The following is a 14,757-nucleotide window of genomic DNA, read 5'->3' as shown; positions in this document are numbered from 1 at the left end:
TTCATATAATATTTTTTCCTTTAATTTTTGGCTTCCACAAATAACATTAAAAACACAACAAAATGATTTAGTACAAAATTCCCAGGGATGAAATGTTGTGAAATGTGGCCATTCAAGGCACTCAGACAGCGTACCGCTCTTGTTTGCAAGCTGTACGTTCCTCCAGTCATAACATGAGAGAGGAAGAGGAGGAGTGGGGAGTTTCAGCAGGTGCAGTGGTTTGATTCACAAGTGCACTGACCCTCTGTAGGAGCATGGCAAGAATTTCAAATGGGATTAGCCACCCAAACAAGAAAAAGGTCACACTTGACATTTCCACTGGAAATTCTAATGCAAATAGAGCTCTGATACTCCTGACATTTTTTCACACACATCTAATAGCCATACATATGTAAAAGGAAAATGAGAAAACATGATGACTAATTTATGTAAATCTCATAAGCCAGTAACATTAAGGGCTAGCGTCATAGAAATGTTCTCAGCCAAAAGACACCATATTATATAGTATTCTTCTCTTTTGTTTACTACCATTTTGGAGTTGGTTTATTTTGATAGGATTGTTGGTTGTTTCTTTCTGGAAAAGTATTCAGGGCTGCACAAGATACAGGAGATGTAGTCCTTGCTCCTAATAAGGAATTTAGAATCTAAACAGAATGGGTCTTTTTAGGGGGTTGGGAAAGAGAAGCTACTTTTGGACCTTTATTGAGGTCTTCTGCAAATGATCTGTTAAGATTAGAACAAAACAATCTCTCCCAGACTTGAATGGTCACCTTTCCCTGTTATAAAACCAACTGCAAGTATATTTGGGGAAAGTCTGAATCTTTTGGAGCAATCGGTATCTTTTAAATTAAGGTAGAACTCTTAAAATGTAAGCATTCCAAATTAAAATAGAAAATCATTATGCTGAGACAAAATCTTCTCCATGCTGAGAAGCTCTAACAAGAGCAATAAGCCATGTCTCACTGCACTCAAATACTGCTATAAAGCGGATATATGATTACAACAATTTCTAAATCATTCCCCATCTTGCTAAGTGAAAGTTTCCTGTTACAACTGTTTCCTTTTCATAATCACCATCACAAAAATAGATAGAATATAACATGGTTTGGTTGATCTGGAAGAAAATGGAAAATACTAGGATGACTGGCGGTGTTTTTTTCACAATGGACAAAAGTGTATAGCATGAATCATTAAAAATCGATTTGTACTGAACTGCGGTATTTGCCTTTACTGAGGTACTTGAATGTTCTCTATATTCAGAACAGGAGACAGGGCAAATAACATTGTAAATATAACAACTGCAAGTAGTAAATATTCACAGCAAAATTCTGATCTAAGATTCATCAGTGTAAGGGTACAGTCCTACAAGCCTGCTTTGTGAACAATATTTACTCACTAGAATAATTTCTTTGACTTCAGTGGAGTTACTCAAGATTTACATTAGTGGAACTAAGACCAGAATTTTGCTTCTAATTTTAATGTAATTTAATATATTTACTAAACCATAATGTGTTCTTAAAGCAGAGAAAAAGTGCTACATGCCACATTGTATTTAATTAATTAAAATTAATGCTTAGATAATTTTCTTAAGGTTTGTTATCTGCCTACAATGACTAAATTTTGTTTGAAGTTTTTTTAACAGGTTTTAAATGACATCTTTTTAACAGGTTTTAGAGTTCATCTAAAACTGGAAAATATTAGTGAGTTTTCAGGAATATAAAAAGTGTGGCCATGATACTACAAGCACTTATCCAGATAGTCAAATATATTGCATGTGTGTAGTCCCATTGACTGATTTTCAGTTCCTTGAAAGTGTACAAACAAAACCAAAAGAAAGACATTATGTCTCAAGAAAGTAGCATTATATAGGAAAGAACTAGGTTAGAAATTTAGAGAATGCCATTTTGTCTGATGTATGTGCATATATCCTGAAACTTGTGAAATGATTTCAGCACTATTCTTTTTTATTTGTATTTATAGTCTATTTTTCACACACTTTTAAATGTCATTTATATTGTGTTATGTCTTCAATGTAATTTATTCCAACATGTTCTCTTTATCAAAACAATTAGAAAGATACTAGGAGAAAATGTTCAGACAAGGAAAGAACACTCTGCCTCATATTTAACACCTTCTAAACTGATGATGTTAAGCTAAATAATGAAAAATCAATGAAAACAGTGCCTGTGTTCTGCACTGCTGATTATATTATAAATATTCAACCACTCTCTTAAGACTCCCAGTTAGGCAAGGAAGTTCTCTTTTTTTGCTACTTTCTACATAGCTCCTGGTCAGGAGCTTCAGTCTCCCATTCTGGATAGCAGTAGAGATCTTCTAGGTGGCATCACTGTGATTAAGTCTGCTCTAGGCTAGGAGGACCCCCATGATATGGTATGTCTATACTGCAAACTCGGGATGTGATTGTACCTCATACAGACATACCTGAGCTAGCTGTAATCTAGCTAGCTTGGGTCCAAAGCGTGAAGCCATAGCAGTACATGATTCAGTGAGGGCTAGCCCACAAGTAATTACCCAGGGTTCCAGGTGGGCCCGTATGGCTAGATGAAAGTTAGCTTGGTTATGTCTACATGAGATGCAACCACACCCTGTGATTGCAGTGCAGACATGATGAGAGTTCTCTTGGCTAGGTGTTTAACCTACAGAAGACCTAACAACGGTGTGTCTATACCGCATTTGGGAGCAAGCCTCCCAGCCTGGGTCCACAGACTTGTGTTAGTGGAGCTTGCACTAGCATGTAAAAAATAGCTGTCTAGACATTACTTTGATGTTGTGGCTCAGGATGGAGCTCAAGTTTGAAGCCTGCCACCACCCCCGGGCTTTAAAGTCCAAGCCACAGTGTCTACACAACTATTTGTGAACGCTATCACAAGCCCCACTAACACAAGTCTGTGGACCCAGACTGGAAGTCTCACTCCCAGAGGCAGTGTAGACATATTCCCAGAGTCCAATAGAAGCAGTTAGCCCTAGGCCCTAAATTGCACAGTCCATAAAGCAATTGTTGCAACAGAAGCCAGAACAAGAAGAATATTTTAAGTATGAGACAAAACAAACAAGTGGACAATGCCATGGTCCATGGGTCAGGTCAGAGGGAGCAGGAGTGGTGACTCTGTAAGCTGGCATCAATGCTTGGAGGAAGGATTTTTTATTTTTTATTTTTTTTAATATGGGACATAGCCCCTGCTGATCCAGGAGCTAGACCAACCACTTACTGACATAGGTTGGAATTAATCTTCCCCTGGGAGTACATTATCTGACTTATTTACTATAGGGTTACTTGTACCTTCCTCAAAAGCATCTGGTACTGGCCCCTGCCAGAGACAGGATACTGGACTAAATGAACAGATGGTCTAGTCCTGTGAGGCAATTCATGTGTTCCTAAAGTTTGTCCCACGCTGCAGCTTTGTCAGGCATAAGTTCTGGGAAATAGAACATTGCTGTTTATTTAAGTGAGTTTATAGAATATACACTTATAAATAATACAATTATAAAATATGCGAATTGTGCCATAAATTTATTTGTATAAAATCTTCAGCCTTAACAGGAATGATCTATAATAGATAGATTTATATTTGGTCTAGGAATCAACCATTGCAAAGTACTAATGATTTATGCCTTCAGCAGCACTTACATTTACTAGAGTATATTAGGTTTTGATCTATGTACAGTATTTTTATTGCTCTGAATTTTGGATTAAGATGAACCCAAAAATCTCAAGCAACACTCAACTGGAAGCACCAATTTACATCACGTGCTTTACATGGTTTAGATGCAACCTGTGAATGAAGCCAGGTGGGTTCAAATGATTTGTGGACCTTAGAATCTGCCGGCAAAGTTGATCTGAATTTTGCATTTTTAACAAGTGAGTTTTGCATGATTTCAGGTATCTGTGAAAGGAGAGCTTTGTTGCTAATTTAATCTTGCAAAATAAATGTGAAGTTTAAGATTTCCCTGATGTTTGTTCTTAATAAATTGTAGCTAATATAGGCACTAAACTGCACACATGATGCATAGACCAATAATCAAGCAGAAAATCAAAAGGAAAATACCTCTCAGAGGCACCTGCAGGGACAGGAAGAGGTTTGTTGTACAATTTAACCAAGTGACAAAAATCCTCACAGTGTTATTGCATAGTTGTTTATGTCTTGGGTCTGCCTTTCTGAAGTATACATTATGGGTAAAAAGTTGTCACAATCAATGGAAAGGTAGCCAGGTATCCGCCTGGGTCTTGCTGTGGCTGGCCTCTGGGATCTGGGGCTCCAGCAGCTCCAGGTCAGGAGCCTGAAAGGGGCATCCTCTCTCCCTGACTGAGCTGAGCTGCTCCCTCTTATACTGACGCTTCAGTTTGAATATGCGCAGCAGGGGTGATGGGATGTGGCTTCCTCTGCCCAGAGTATGGGAATGGAAAAATCTGAAAACATGCACACATAATTTCGCAGGGCAAGTACTCCCCATCCCCCTTTGGGGCAGGGAAAAGGGCGTTACAGTCCTGCGGCTGCGTCCAACTGACTGCCCTTAGCCTCAGGGCAGTATAGCCTAGTGGCCAGAGTCAGTACAGTTGCCTTCCTTACAATGGCTGTATGGCCTAGCAGCCAGAGTCAGTATGGTTGCCCTCTCTCGCAGGGCTGCACAGCCTAGGTACCAGAGTCAATATGGCTGCCCTCCCGCACAGTGCTAGGTGGCCTAATAGCCAGAATCAATAAGGCTGCCCTCTTTAGGGGGGCAGTGTGGCCTGGTGGCCAGGGGGGTGATGGCAAGAGTAGGGGGACCTGGACCATCCCTACACCATCGGGCCCCAACCCAGGGCCCTGTCATAGGCGAGTGTATTCATCACTGGGTCGGTGGGGATCCAACTGAAACATGATGACTTATTGCTCGGTTCTACAATCAGATCAATGGCTAATCTCTCCTGGGCGACTTCCTATCCTGTCTCCCAGTGGCGTGGTCCATGGGTCAACCTGGGTCTCCAGCCTCTGAAGCTCATGACAGTTCTTACGTCTCTCAGGCATCCACAGGTAGCCAGGTATCTGTGGCTGGCCTCTGCGATCTGGGGCTCCAGCAGCTCCTAAGAAGGAGCCTGAAAAGTGCATCCTCTCTCCCTGACTGAGCTGGACTGCTCCCTCTTATACTGATGCTTCAGTCTGAATATGCGCAGCAGGGGTGAGGGGATGTGGCTTCCTCTGCCCAGAGTATGGGATTAACCCCTTCTTGTCCAGTGTGGGGCAAATACACCCTGTCACACATAACTAAAAATGATGTTATAAATGGCCTTATGTCATCATGTCTTACTGGTTGCTAATGATAACAGAGTTGTTGGTAGTGGAAATAGCCTTAAAATACACTTCTGTGGGTTCTTATATCTGATGATATGAAATAGACACAGTATGCTGTGTGAAAAGAAAAGGAGAACTTGTGGCACCTTAGAGACTAACAAATTTATTTGAGCATAAGCTTTCATGAGCTACAGCTCACTTCATCCCTGTGTGATTCAGGGGAACATTTTTCCCCTGTATAAAAGTCATCATTTACTCTTAATACAATTTCTTCCACAGGTATCAAATTCTATTTTGTTCTTGAGTGACTACTGAATATCATATAGCTAGCATCAAGCTCACATAAAAGATCCAATAAATGGAAAGAAATAAAAATAATTCGTTAGCAAGAATTTTCCTGTGCAGGTCGTCCAGGAGTGTTCTAAGTTCTGGGCTATCAGAGCCATTCCAAAATACAGAAAAATTACATAAGGCAACATTATTAAGTCATTTAAACAGTTTGTAATAACAGCGATTCCAGAAGAGTGGGCGGGGGGGGGGGAATAATTACAACTACTTCTTCAACCACAAGATATGACTTTCTTTGTTTTCTTCCCATATTTCAAAAAGAAAATGAGTGTAGCTCACGAAAGCTTATGCTCAAATAAATTGGTTAGTCTCTAAGGTGCCACAAGTACTCCTTTTCTTTTTGCGAATACAGACTAACATGGCTGCTACTCTGAAACTTCCCATATTTCAGTAATTTAAAGTAAAGAACTTTTCCCTGAATTGCTTACTCTCTCACCTTCGATCCATGTTGTCTTGTTTTCAAATAAAGTTATACTTTCAAACATCCTACTGACATCATTTTGATTTTTTCACCTTTACAGTGCTTTTAATGCTGCGTAGACAAGAGAAAATGGTTGGAGCACCCTTACTTGGTCTCCCACCCCTTTATATATTGGAAATGTTATTTTAACAAAGGAAACTGTATTGGCCTCTGATCTCCACCAATTCTAGAGCTACATGAAATTCTCTCTTTTTATCCTAAGCAATTAAAGCCAAGTCTGACTAAACTTTCTTCATAACACAGAACCCAAAAGCCCTGGATCAATTTTATGTTGCCATTTGCTCCACCAGTCGAATCTCAACAACTTTATGGTACTATGATTAGAATTGTACACATTAATTTAAATAATTTTTTCTGCTTCTAGTGCCTCATACTGTACAGCATATAGTATGAAAATAACTTCTGTAAAGGAACGTTTGATACCGCTACGCATCCCCCAAAATCTTGTTTGCCTTTTGCACTACTGCCAACCATTGTGCAGATGAATTCAGAGCAATATCCACAACTCCAACCATTTTTCCTAGTAGATATGGGAATTCAGTGGCCCTTTCTCATTACTTTGCAGTGAATTTCAGCAGTCACATCAGCCTAACCCAGCCAAAACTGTTTTAAATTTCTTCTTCTCCATCTTCATTTTGTCTTACAAGCATATTTAGCAACATCTTACCATATATGACAGGTTTCAGAGTAGCAGCCGTGTTAGTCTGTATTCACAAAAAGAAAAGGAGTACTTGTGGCACCTTAGAGACTAACCAATTTATTTGAGTATAAGCTTTTGTGAGCTACAGCTCACTTCATCGAATGCATCTGATGAAGTGAGCTGTAGCTCACGAAAGCTTATGCTCAAATAAATTTGTTAGTCTCTAAGGTGCCACAAGTACTCCTTTTCTTTTTACCATATATGCTGTACAAGATGCTTTACATGCAAATTAACCAAGTGGTCTTACTAATCACCATTTTAGCAACCCCTTGCCAAGGTCCTGATCCACATGGGTGCTGGAACAATTTGTATAGTGGGGTGCTGGGAGCCATTGAACCAAACTGTAAACCCGGTATATGATGGAAACCGCTTCAAACCACTGCAAGAGCACTCCCAGCATCCCTAGTTCCAGCACCTATGGCCTGATCCAAAGCCCACTGAAATAAATGGAAAAACTGCCACAGATTTGAATGGAGTTTGGATCAGGAGCATGAAGGTAGTGAAAACTTCCCATAAGTCCCCTGCTAGGAATATCCCCCAATGTGGGAGAGTTCCCACCAGGTACACAGGGTTTCATAGATATTTGCTGTCAGAAGCGGAATGGCTCAGAGACTCAGGAATCTGGGGTTCCATTCCAAGCTCCCCCTCAAGCTTAACCCGTTCGGTCCTGCCCCTTTCAGCCTGTCCCTGTCCCAGTCCAGTCTCTTCTGCACTCTTGGCTCCTCATCCCCGTCCAATTCTCCTCACTTAGCCAGTCCCTATCTCCATTCCTCTAGCTTCCCATACCAGTCGCAGTCTCCTTGCTCATGAAATCCTAGGCTTGCCCCTCTGAACTCTCCATCCTTCTTTTCTCTCCACTTCCAGTCCCAGTATCCTTGTATGGACAGTTCCCACCTTCCCAGCTCCTGGTCTAATCTGTCCCCGCCCGAACCACACCCTGGTCTCAGTGCCCCTCCCACATTCCCCATTCTCACTGGCTCCAAGTTCCAGTCTTTCTCCCCAGATTCCTTCTCTTATTTCAGTGTCCCCTATCTTGCTGACCCTCTTCCCCCCACTGGTTCCTTGTCCCAGTCTCTTTGGCAAGCCAGTGCCTGTTCTGGCACTCTGGCTCCTTGTCAGATCTGTCTCCCCTCCCACCTTGCCTCCTTCCCTCTGCCCCCTGGGTTCTCAGTCCCAGTGTCCTGTCCCAGTCTCACCCCTGTGTATTAGCTCCCAGTCCCCTCTCTGTTTCCTCACTGGCTCCCAGTCTCCTTGCCCAGCTAGTCACGGTCCCCCGATCCAACTCTCAGTCCCACTCTCCACCGTTGTTCCCAGACCCAGTTTCCTCACCCATATTCCATTCTCCTCACCATCCAAACTCCCAGTCATCTCTTCCCCCTGCCAGCCGCCAGTCCCATTTCCACCTCTCCACACCCCTACCAAGCTTCTTGTCCCAATCTCCTCCCCCTGCCCCTTTGGGTCCCGGCTCTTACACCACCACCCCAGTGCATGTGTATATTATATACATACACACACATAAATACATACTATATATACACATAAGACAAAAGATGTGCTATACCAGAGTTAAAACTGTAAACACATGCAGGTAGTTTGCCTCTTTCTGAGAAAAAAAGAATATGAAGGGGGCAGATGGAAAACTCCCAAGAAGTTTCCCTCACAGTTTTCTCCAGATCTTTCCCAGAAGGGAGCAGGGTGATGCCCCCTTATGGAATGGGCAATTTGGGTATTAAGTGATCCCTACCATCACACACTTCTTTCTTTCTTTTTTCTTTTTCTTTTACAATTTGAGTGTCATGAGGGAAAAGGGACGGCAATCATACTTATATTACCTTTGGTTAAATTTCCAGGCTTTCTAATATATATTAGAAACTGTAATGTTTGTTAAGGTTTTTCCCATTAAGTGGGTGTGGACTGTGTTGCTGGGCTGAGTTGTTCTTTTCTGAGACTTTGTGAACTTTCCATTATGTGACAGTGCCTGCAACTTAAGATAGGTACCCTTCTATAAATCTAATAAATTAATATATATACACACACACACACAATTAAGTAAATAAATCATCTTCCTAGCTCAATTTAAATCCCACCTCTTTTGGGTCCTTTGCCTCTTCCTTCTCCATCATTGCAACATAAATTTCTGGTCTTCATCTCCTTCCTATTCAGCCAATCTCTTATTTTATAGCATTGCAACCTACTTCCTTTGCTCTACTACAAATGGCAGCCTTGACCACCCACTGGCCCGCTTCTCCCTCAAGTATCTTTGCCTTCTTCCATGCTTACCCTTATGCATGGAGCAGCCTCCTTGATTGATGTGCACAGCATAGCCACAATCCTTTATTCCTTCCAAACCCTTTAGTGGACTCATCTTTACTATGATTTCTCTGATTAACTGCATCATAGGATAATGACTAGGCAGGTGGCTTGATAGTGATTCATTATAACTCTTCATCACTTTGTCTCTCAAAACATACACATGTACAAAAACGACAAGAACAAAACTTTGAAGCCTCCAAATTGGACACTTGGCAATTATATGCAACCTTGTGCTCCTGTTACTGCCATGATTAAGTCTACTGTCATTTTTCACTTTCCTTCATCTCCTGCTGTGTTGTGTCTATTTGTCACATCTTGTCCCTATTTAGATAGCAAGCTCTTTTGAGTAGGGACTGTTTCTTTCTAGGTGTTTGTACAGAGTCTTGAAAAATGGGTCACCACACCACTGGGGCCTCCGAGTATCACTGTAATACAAATAATAAACCGTCTTGGCATTCTGAATTAAAAATCTAAGACAAGTTATGTATGAGTTGGTCTGACTCACAAAGACTTGATATATAAAAGAACATTTAAAATACTTATTCTGGGCACAGTTCAAAATAAAAAAAACTGGCTTCTGAGCTGTGTACTACAGTGTAAGGTAATTTTGAAGGGGTTGACTGGGTTGCCAAAATATCCTATATATAAAAGTCCTATCAAATTTGGTAGCAATGGAAGCAATAGGAGTCTATAAAAATTAGTCTAAACATTCCATAACATTTAATGGAAAATTTCATCCCTGCTCGAGAATCCTATAGGCTGGTACAAAGATTCTATAGAAAGGTGACCTTTCTTTATTAACTCCTATAGGAATAGAAGCCAGATGTATTTTTTTTACTGTGCTATAGATTAAGTCATACTGAACACATTTTGGAAACCCAATTCAAACTTCCTTGACTATAGCTTTTTAGTCAACGAGTGAATTGTGGTATAATATACGTGTAGTTGTAGCCATGTTGGTCCAGGATATTAGAGAGACAATATCTTTTATTGGACCAACTTCTGTTGGTGAGAGAGACAAGCTTTCGAGCCACACAGAGCTCTTCTTCAAGTCCTGAAGCAGTGAGAGACTGGGATTTGAACTCTAACATCAACTGGGACAGCCTTTTACACTCCAAGTCTGCCACAGACTCTCAGCACACTTTAAACATACATGCCTGTACATACATGTACAATACACTGTAAGGGAATCTGTTCCCTGTTTCTCTTCATTAGCTTTGACTGTAACCTCAAGCTGGCTGGAAAGGAGGGAAAGGTGATTTGTAAATACATGTAAGATGGGTATAAAAACACAGAATTTGTTTTGCAGTTTATTAAAGGAAATGTTTTTTTTACAATTAATCATGGTCTGCGAGGCTGCTTTATACAACCCCATTCCTCCTCTCCCCCAGTTATCCCACATGAGGCCTTAGCTGTACTAAAATTTTGCAAAGACTTGCATTGTTCTCCCTGACACCGGATCAGTGAACACAAAAAAGCAACTGCCAGCTCAAAAGCAATCCGGTGATAGAGCCTGGTGCTATCTAATCAAGGGCAAAAGGTCACTTCCGAACAACTGGGCAATAAAAGATTATTTCCAGCCGCAGAACAGAAAGGCCCAGTGGTGGATGGTTGAAAGAGAGGGGAGGGGGGCTAGAAGGAGGGCAAAAGGGCTCCCGTCTGTGGGAGGAAGTGCATTGAATAAAGCCAGCAGACGGGAACCATCTGGCTCTGTGCGTGGTCTGTTCTTAAGAAGAGAGAGAAAGCCGCCTCAGAGGGGCCAGTGACTCTGTGCAATGATTCAAACTTTTTGTAATTTAAAAGCAGCTTTCCCAGGCACCAAGAAACAGAAAAAAGAGAACTTTCCCAACAGAGGGACATCACGTCTTATCGAATGCCGACTACAAGACACATCCCTCATTTTAATTCAATAATGATAGATGGGTCTTATCAGTGAATAAGGCCCCATGGAGAACTAGGCAGGTTTCATTTATTTATTTATTTATTTTAAAGGGATGGTTTAAAAAAAATTAAAAATTCAACCTCCTTGAATTAAACTTATATCCACTCAGAACCTTTCCTAAAGCAAAATTTTAATTCTTTGGCATATGTCTTCTTTATTATTTATAAACTCTGCTCTCAGTTACACTGGTATAAATCCAGAGTAACACCAATGACTTTTGTGACATTACTCTGGATTTACACCAGTGTTCCTGAGACCAGAAACTGCCCCAATTGTTCCAGGATAAGCGCTAAGTAGCTAGCCTGGCTTCCAGTTCAACTGATGTTGGGATGACCTGGGAGCTTTGTGATTTAAGAGAAAATCTAACCCCATTCAGCTGAACTCAGCAACCAAAAAATTTAACAGGTAGGAAGCACTTCTCAACATGAACAAACCATGACACACTTTTGAAAATACAGGTTTTAAATACAATTGGCATTTGTCCTCCTGCTGCAAGTAGCCACCTTCCTGAACTTGCCATAATTTGTGATGTACATATTACAGGTTGTCAGATACAGTAAATACTCCCCAAATAAACCACTCCCCACCCACCCACAAAACTATACTCACAAGGCTTTAACTCTGATTTAACAATTTATTATTTATTTGTATTACCATAGCGCCTTGGAGCCCCAGTCATGAACTAAGACTCCACCGTGCTAGGCACTGTACAAACAGAACAAGAAGACAGCTCCTCCCCCAAAGAGTTTACAATTTAAGTAATTAGAAACATATCTATGTGTAAAATGTCAGCTTTTTGTTTACATCCCGTTACTATAGTTTGCTTCTGTAATCTGAAGCAGGTGAGAAACTGATTTACATTGCAACATTTTGATTGTTATCAACATGCATTTCTAACATGTCTGGTGCCACAGTACCTGGCTGCCCTTACATAGATTCATCTAATACATGGAATGCTGCTTAACAGCAGCGCTCCCCATGCCCCTCTCTCTCACAAAGCTTCTCATCAGATGTCTGACTCCAGGTGAAGAGTTGGAACTCCCAATCCATTAAGGAAATGTCTTTGCAAAATTGTGGGTCTTGTAGTATGCTCTGAAAGTAGTAAAATGTTACCTCGGACTAATCACTGGCAGAAGTTTTTTCCTCACATAGGGGCCCTCAACTGAGAAAAGTCTGTCCCTGCCCCATCAGGCATATCCAGTGGTATACCGCTGCTCTGGGTTTAGAGGTGGTTCCTGATATACAAGGGTCCCTGACTGCTTGGAACTTGGACAGGACTTTGAATTTGACCCTGACCCAGACAGGTAACCATCCCAGAGCGTAAAGCACTGTTCTCAGTGTTCTGTCTTGCTTAGCAGGCAAGCGGACACATACCACCCCAGCTTTAATTGGGCTCTTCTATGATCAGACCCAGGGAGAGTACAATGTGGGATCCCCATTCCTTACCCTATAACAACAAATGAAGTCTGTTGGCCAGGTCTAGATAAAGACGGGATTTTGGTCACTAATCTATTCATCAGCTTGACAATAGGGAGACAGTTGCTATCAGCTGAGGAGGTGGGCACAGACTTCTTAAGCTCCTTAAATTGTTTCCCCCTGCCAACTAGCATGTCTGTTTGCCTAGCCTGAATTTAAGCCAATTGTTTCTCATCCATGTCCCTACTACATCCAGACAGTAGGACATCTGGGAGACAGCACTGTCCCCACACAGAGATTAGACAACATAAAGCTGGATTTATCGTCAGCATATTATTGATATCATACGCCATAGTGTCTGATGGTCTCCCCTGGAAGTCTGACACAGATGTGAAATGGGAACTGTCAGGTTTGAGGATTCTGTGGGGAGGAAGCTGTTTATCATCATCCTCTATTGGATGGGAAAGAGTAAAGTTATCGTAGAATAGTGTCATCAACCCCACACTCCCAGCAGGACCTGCTAGCATAAACTTTTGATCCCCCTAGTGTCAAAGATTACTTCTAATAGTTTTAGCATGAACATTCGGTCTCTGTCCATAGCATAGAGCAGATCATCTGTCAATACCACCAGTGCCATCTCTGTGATTTATCCAAGTCTTAAGCCTGATGGGAAGGGATATGAATAACTAGAGAAGCCAAGTGGTGCTGTACCTGACCTGACACCACCTTCTCAGTAAACTTCCCTCCAGAAAGGGAGATTAGAGATAGGATAGTTTGTAAATTATTGACGCTGAGTGATCATCTCTGGAGCAAGAGTTAGATCCCTGTATGTTTGATGGTTTCTGGTGACTTCTCTCTTTCGGGGGGTGTGTGTGTGTGAATTAACTACAGACGTTCACATCATTTTCCACTTCCACCCCCCACCCACCAAATAAATCTTTCTTTGCCATTCATAGATCAGAATGAGTTCACCCAAAATTCATACCAGGTTCACTGAAAGGTTCCTTAACCTCTGGGAATCTTTCAGCAAAGCAGGGCTGGGATTCAGGTTTCATACATCAAACCAGGCTGTAATGAAGGTTGCTATTCACCCAATGCTACGCCAACCCCAGGCTTCTGAAAGAGGGGGAGAAAGAGCGAGAGGGAGATCAGGTAGCTTCGGCTTTTCCAAAGACTGCATTCCTGGCACCATTTTAACATGGAGAACTCCATTGCCCACTGCATTGTCTTTGTTACCTTCCGGTGAGGGGATTCCCTTGGCTTGGATCTGCAGAAGACAATGAAGCAGGAACAGCACAGCCATGAAATGCAGAAAGGAGCTCTCTCCCTGACCCAAGCTGGCTGTTTTCTCAGTTTCTGAAGTATCAGCCCTGTTTTTTAAGGATATTTCCTCTTTGCATGAATTGAGACATCTTTGCAATCTGTTCCACGGGAGGAGCAGGCTAGCAAGAGGTTGTATAAACTGCTCAGGCTGATGGTGGTGCCAGGGAAAAGTGGGATGGTCCATGCCCACTATCATTAATCTAGAGAAGCCTTGCCGCTTTTCAGGGCTCAACAGCTGCTGCCCTCAAGGAGGTTCTCACTGCTACTCTTTGAACATCTCTGGGTGCCCCTGCTTCTTGCTCCCTCTCCCATCCGAGGACCTGTTGCCCCGGAGCTGACAGTTGTTTTCCAGAGTGGTTTTTTTTTTTTTTGGAGGGCACAATCTGGACTGCTACATTTTTTTCCACAAAGGGCTTTGGGGGGGGGAGAGACTGGAGCCTCCCAGCCTGTGAAGAGCTCAAAATCTCATAGCCTGCTCTACTCCATTCTCCCTCCCTCCCTCCCTCAATAATGTAGCAGCCCAATCAGCTTACTCCCTCCTCATACCCAAAAAAACCCATTGGTTTGTGGGCTCCCTCCCTGAGATCTTCTCTCTGGCTACTGAGGCAGAAAGGCCAAGAGAAGCAGAGGCCCAGAGCTACCCATCTTGTAGTGGGAGAAGAAGGGGCTCTACCCCCACCCCTGCGCTCCCTAGGGCACTGCTTCAATTTGTGGTGCACTGGGAGAGGGAGGCAAAATCTGTCGCAATGTAGAGCATACCCCATATGGCCATACATTTGAGAGCTCTGGCTGTCGCCAACTTCATGTAAATGCCCAAGTTTGACAATTTTGGACTTCTAGCTCTTCTCCCTGCAAAGAAAGCCTTGCAAATATAAAGCAGTATACACAGATGCAAACCACTTGCAAGGGGCACCAGGAATAGCACCTTGGCTCCATTTCTGCA

The sequence above is a fragment of the Natator depressus genome, chromosome 4 (genome assembly GCF_965152275.1).
Source record: "Natator depressus isolate rNatDep1 chromosome 4, rNatDep2.hap1, whole genome shotgun sequence".
In the NCBI taxonomy this organism is placed as follows: Eukaryota; Metazoa; Chordata; order Testudines; family Cheloniidae; genus Natator; species Natator depressus.
Note: the sequence above shows the minus strand (reverse complement) of the source record.